This window comes from Callithrix jacchus, chromosome X, assembly GCF_049354715.1.
Source record: "Callithrix jacchus isolate 240 chromosome X, calJac240_pri, whole genome shotgun sequence".
In the NCBI taxonomy this organism is placed as follows: Eukaryota; Metazoa; Chordata; class Mammalia; order Primates; family Cebidae; genus Callithrix; species Callithrix jacchus.
Genome location: NC_133524.1, coordinates 27,873,043 through 27,880,051, shown reverse-complemented (window position 1 = coordinate 27,880,051; position 7,009 = coordinate 27,873,043).

The window sequence follows — 7,009 nt, the reverse complement described above, 5'->3', positions numbered from 1 at the left end:
TTTACATTTCTCTACTGAGCATTTTTTCATATATCTGTTGGTCATTTGTATGTCTTTTTTGGAGAAATATCTACTCATATATTTTGCCATTTAAAAAATGATGATTATTTTTTGTTATGGGCTTGAGTTCCTTGCAAATTCTTGATGTTAACCTCTTGTCAGTTCTATAATTTGAAAATATTTTCTCCAAGTCTATAGGTTGTCTCTTCACTCTGTTGATTGTCTCCTTTGCTATGCAGACACTTTTTAGTTTGGTATAATCTCATTTGTTTATTTGTACATCTGTTGGCCATGCTTTTGAGGTCTTATCTAGAAATCCTTGTCCAGACACATGGTATGTAGCATTTCCCCCATGTTTTCTTCTAGCACTTTCATAGTTTTGGGTCTTATATTTAAGTCTTCAATACATTGTGAATTTATTTTTATATATGATGAGAGATAGGGATCTCGTTTCATTCTTTTGCCTGAGGATATCATGAGAACTTATATTTAATTCAAGCAGCAAGAATTTTCTTGTCTGTATAGCAATTGAATTATATACTCCAAGTGTTTCTTTGGGTAAAAATCGTGTAACTATTTTCTATACCCCAAATATGAGCCATGAACAAGACAAAGTAAAATATGGTTTTCTTAGACTTTGTTCAGTAAAACCTCTGGAAATGTTACTTAGGTCACAGAATAAATCACTTGAAAGTTTTTCTAGATGTCTAGTGTCTGAAAAATCAAAGGACAACTCATCAACATAGAAATGCCTGTGTTTCCCATCACCCCCAGATAGGACTGTCTATAGATGGGACCATGTAGTCTTAGGAAAAGAAGCTCAGGACTCTCACTGATTATACATTATTTTAAGTATGTAATAGTAATAGAAATAAAGTACACATTAAGTTAAATGTGCCTGAATCACTGTGGAACCACCCTCTCCCCACAATGGAACAACTGTCTTCCATGAGAGCAGTCCCTGATGCCAGAAAGGTTGGGGACTGCTGATTTGAAGGAAATAAATGTTTATTTCTAACAGAGAGGGTATCTTGAAAACAGCTTGGTGATTCCCAAGATTTATGCTTAAGACTTGCTGGAAGATCCTGTGCCTGAATTTCAGGGAGAAATGGATTTTGCAAAAGGGAAATTGAAGAGAGCTGGTCATGTGTCTCTGTGAGATCCTGACAAGGCACTTGGTCACTTCTGCAAATATTGTAACAGAGGGGTGCTTAATGATGAGCATAGATGGAATTTTTTTCAGTGTCTAAAGGGCAGCATCAGTCCATTGCAGTCTGGCATGATGGGACTGCAAGGAACCCATGCAGGGTGAGAAGAAAAAGAAAGCCATAGCAGTGTCCTTTCCCCAAGCCATGAATTTCATGGTCTCAATCACCAAAAAGAGAAAGAGGTAAACACAAGAAAAATACAAGATATCTTAATGTACTGAACCAAACTTTCAGAAGCATCATTCAGATAACTTCTGTGTATATCAGAATTATTTGAGGAATGGTTGCCTCAAAATTGTGATGATGTTAAGTGAGAAAAAAGTGACACTATCATTTATTTATTTATTTATTTTACTTTAAGTTCTGGAATACATGTGCAGAATGTACAGGTTTGTTATATATGGATTCATGTACCATAGTGGTTTGCTGCACCTATCAACACGTCATCTAGGTATTTGTCCTAATGCTCTGCCTCCCTTTGCTCCCTACCCCCTGACAGGCCCTGTATATGATGTTCCCCTCCCTGTGTCCATGTGTTCTTATTGTTCACTTCCAATTATGAGCGAGAACATGCGGTGTTTGATTTTCTGTTCTTGTGTTAGTTTGCTGGGGATGATGTTTTACAGCTTCATCCATGTCTTTGCAAAGGACATGGTCTCATTCTTTTTTATGGCTGTATAGTATTCCATGGTGTATATGTACCACATTTTCTTTATCCAGTCTATCATTTGATGGGAATTTGGATTGGTTTCAAGTCTTTGCTGTTGATACTGTCATTTATTAAGTAGAAAATTAAGATATCAGCATAATTTAAATATTTTATGTACATATAGTGATGTCCAATAATATGTGCTTATTGAGCACTTGAAATATGGCTAGTGTGATTGAGGAACTGAATTCTTAATTCTATTTAATTTTAAGTAATTTATATTTAAATTTCAGTGACCACTTACAGCTACTGACTACCATGTCCAAAAACACATTAGAATCTCTGGAGATTCTAATCCTCCAGAGAAGCCAAAGACTAGGTTTTTAATGTCCTGTATTTTACAAATGTGGAGACAGTAAAAAAGATTATGTAACATGGTTAAGATCACACCTAGAATGTAGCTGCCTACAACATAAATTCATTGGATTCTGACTAAAAATACATATTGTACCCTTCACAATATTATATTTTTGTACAGATTTTCTGAATGACTAATAATTTGACTTCCTTCAGTTTATTTATTTTTCAAATGAAATGTCAATTTTAAATGGTACCAAGACAAGAACGTAAGACTGGGCTTCTTCTAACCCATTTTCCTTTCCTGATAAAGAGCAAAAATTCTGTGCAAAATGATTCTATACTGCAAGACACCAGTAGCCAATATATACATAAGAACTCCCACCACCACACAGCACATGTCAGCCTGACTCTGCGGCAGGCCCTTCAGCTGTTAGCCTGCCATAGTTCCAGGCCTCAAGAGCTTGGTGCATCCCAAAATGATGCCTTTAGATCTCTGGAAGTTAGCCTTGCCTCCCCCACACTTCACAAAGATCCAATCCAGTAAAGGATGTGCTCATTTCTCTCATCCTGCCTCTCCCTGAGTTGTCACAGCTGTGTGAGTGAGGTGGGTTTGGCAGTCCGTGCCATGGCTTAGGGTTGAGATGACAGCCCTCTGGCAGATTGAGAGACTACAAAGCAGACTGGAGTTGAGCCCACACTTCCATGACTTCAGAATAGTTGTGCTTCTGTCCTAGGAATGGGGCATGTTTTAATGGTTTCAAATGTAGATGACCTCTCTCAGTTCAAAACTAAACTACACATGTGCATATACATATCATGGATATGTATAGCTACCAAAATACATATGCTGGAATGTATCACTGTAATAGCCCCATGCTGGAAACTACCCACATGGCCAGCCAGTCAAATGATAAGTAAATAGTGGTTTATTCACAAAATGGAATATTATGCAGCAATGAAATGAAGTATCCTCAACTCCATGCAACAGTTTGAATAAACCTTAAGAACAATATTGCTGAGTTAAATAACCAAAAGCCAGAAAAGCACGTGATGTATGATCCCATTTATATAAAATCCTTCAACAAACAGAATTAATCTGTACTGTTAAAAGTCAGGGCAATTACTACTACAGGGGAGAGGGGTGGAAGACTGGTGAATGGTGAGTGGGGTAGTGGCTGGAAGGGAGCATGAGGGAGACTTCTGGGATGTTCTATTTCTTGTTCAGGTACTCGTTATAATTTGTGAAAATTCTTTGAGTTGATACAGGCATATTCACTTTCTTTTTATTATTTCATTTACATAATTATTTAGTTTTAGAGAAAGGATCTTGCTCTGTTGCCAAGGCTGGATTACAGTGGCACAATCATTACTCATTGCAGCCTTGAACTCCTGGGCTCAAGTGATCCTTTACCACAGCTTCCCGAATAGTAGCTGAAACTACAGGCATGCACCACCATGCCTTTTTTTTTTTTTTTTTTTTTTTTTGTAGAGACAGGGTCTTGCTATGTGTCCCAGGCTTATATTGCTTTTCTTTTGCAGCATAACACATTACCACAAATGCCATATAGATTGTTGTCTCACAATTTCTACAGGGATAACTCCAGGCTTGGCATGGATGAATACTCTGATCAGGGATTCATTTGGGAATACCAGGCTTACATCAAGGTGTCATCTGCAGACTGTAGCTCTCATCTGGGGCTTGGAGTTTTCTTTCAAGCTCACTAGTTGCTCAGATTAATTTCCTTGTGGTTGTAAGACTGAAGTCTCCTGTTACCTGCTAGCTGTAGGTCATGAACTGCTGTTAGTATCTAGAGGCCATCCTTAGTTCTTTGCCATGTGGTCTCCAGAACAGTTTAAAATATGTATATTTGTTTTCAGGCCAACTGGAGCATATTTCTTTGACTTCCTTTTCTATGAACAGCTGGAGAAAACTCTGGTTTCATAGGGTTCATGGGATTAGGTCATACCCAACCAGGTGTTAAGGTATAATTACCATACCTTAAGATCAACTGACTTGAGATCTTAATTATATTCACAAAATTTCTTTGCAGCAGTAGCTTAGATTTGTGTTTGAGTGGATACCTGGAAGAGGTGTACACATACCAGAGGCTGGAGGCCCTTTAGCACTATCAAGGATTTGACTGGTAACTGCAGTTATCTTTTTCATGTGTAGAATGCTGTTGAATACAAAGTTAAAAAAATAATCCTTTATGTAATCTGTGAAGTACCAGTAATAAACTTCTCCATCCAGTGAAGAGACACTACTCTCCTTCACTAGCACTGCTTTCTAGCAATAATTGGTATGAGAAAGGAAGTTTTGTGGATGCTGTTGGTAACAGATAATGGAAAATGGCATACCTAATATTTTGTTTGACTTTGTATTCCCTGTCTTTTCCTTTGGCCAAATATTGACCCAAGCGAGCCAAAGCCTTCCAATTTACCATGCTCTAAAATATGAATTCAAGTATCCTGATCCAGGAAAATTATCCCTGAATGTATCGAATATATGGCAATTGTCGTTGACCTTGATGGTCTTTGAAAACATGTTTGTGTATCAGGGATCGTTTTGTACTTTAAAAAGAGATAGGATTGAGGTGGATGTGGACCTGCTTCATATAGTCTTAAAACAAAGCATGTTCCCTTGACATCTCCAGGCCATGTGGAACCTGATAGATTGTGAAGGTCTGCAGCTGTGTTGGTTACTCCAGGGAAGTAACATTCAAGTAAAGAAAATGTTACTTCCAAAAGAAATCTTTACTGAGAGTGGTCAGAGAGAGACTTCACAAGAACAAGGTATGTCAAGCTTAAACCACCTTTATTTTATGACAATTCATTAGGATAGAAGAGCGGGGAACTGTATATATCTGGATATCAGCAAAACATGTGACATTTTCTCCTATGATATTTCTATGAAAAGCTGTAGACACATGCCCTATATATGAGTTCAGTTAGGTAGAATTGTATGTGGTTGATTGCACACAGAACAGAAGTACCTGTCCTACTTAATCTTGTCAATCACTGCCATCAAGTTCTGGGTGTCATGATTATCAAAATTATAGATGACACAAAAAAGAATAAATTTGCTGCATAACAGAATCTGGATCCAAAAAAGATGTCAAAAGCCTTGAATGATGAGCCCGATCTAACAAGGAAAAGTTCAATAGAAAGCATTTAAAGACCTTGCATATGTGCTCCCAAATTACAGTGCCCATAGCTACTTAGTTGAAACTACCACATTAATCTGTGCATTTAATTCATGCTAGGATTAACACTGAACATTCACTTATAATATCTATTTTTTTGTTCTTTTTTAACTGCACTGTTAGGTGGGTACATTTTCCTTGATTATGCAATTGTGAAGTTCAGAAAAGTTAGCTCACTTTTAGAAAGCCACAGTGGTGTATTTAATTAATCTGCTATTTCAGACATATACATATAAAAGATTACAGGAGCTTGTGGTTTAAGGATTACACTTTTAGAGGGCATTAGAATTTTAGACTTATTAAACTCAATATATGAATGGCAAGATGAAGGCAAAAAACAGTTAATATGAAAGGCTTAATTCCTTATAAATATAACATCTAGAATTCTAATGATTTAAATCCTGCTCTGGCTTACCTGCTGAGACCCAGAGCACTGGGTTCAGATCTTCACATAACAATTTCAAGAGAAGTTAGACAAACAAGAGCCAATTCAAAATACAGCAATCACAGTTGTGAGAATGTTCTATATTTTGTCAAAAGAGGAAAAAGAAAATAAGATTTATTTTTTATTTGTGAAGAAAATATTTATAAGGTTTTGTACGTCTACAAATATAAGAAGGATTTTCTAGTAAAAATCCTAGTGAATGACAAATCAGACTTGTAGAGTGGGGAACTAAGACACTGGGTAGAAGTTACTGTGAGAGTTTATTGCTATACAAAATATATTTAGTTATATTTACTATATAATTTAATGGCATTTTACAGTGTTATAATTCTTATCTTATTTATCATAATATATTATATTTATGAATTGTTTGATTAGTAGTAAAATATACTGACCAGTACAAACAAAATCTACTTTCTTACCTGTAACACTGAACTTGAGCTCTTTGAAAATGTGAACTTTTTCTTATTAGAGTTACAGCTTAATTTTCCAGCTTGTGGTGATTTTTTTTTTTTTTTTGAGAGAGAGTCTTGCTTAGGCTGGAGCGAGGTGGTGTGATCACAGTTTACTGCAGCCTCGACCTCCTGGGTTCAAGTGATCCTCCCACTTCAGTCTCCCAAAGTAGCTGGGACTACAAGTGTGCATCACCACTGCTGGCTTTTTTTTTTTTTTTTTTGTAGGGACAAAGTCTCCTTGTGTTCGTCAGGCTGGGAGGCTTGAACACCTGAGCTCAAGTCATCCTCCCACTTCAGCCTCCCAAACTACTGGGATTATTGGAGTGATTTTTATAGTCTATGTATATATGGATCTATATATCTATATAGAGAGTGGTTAGATTTCATGAGACAAACCATATTATATATATATGTTGGTAATATTATCAACAAAACTGGGTCAGCCTCCAAGTGGGCTTATTTTCTAAAGTTTTAGACTTAAAATTAAAAGAAAAAGCATATATGCATTACAAAAATTAAAAGTTTTAAAGATTGTACAAATTAGCTTAATTTTTGGCTGAAAATTTCATTTCAATATTTCATACATTAGTATTTGTTTTTACAAAAATTATATTCGTCTTATTCTTTTGAATTTTACATTCAAAGTGTAATTAGGGTTATGCTTAGAATTTATTTCTCTTTACTATGAA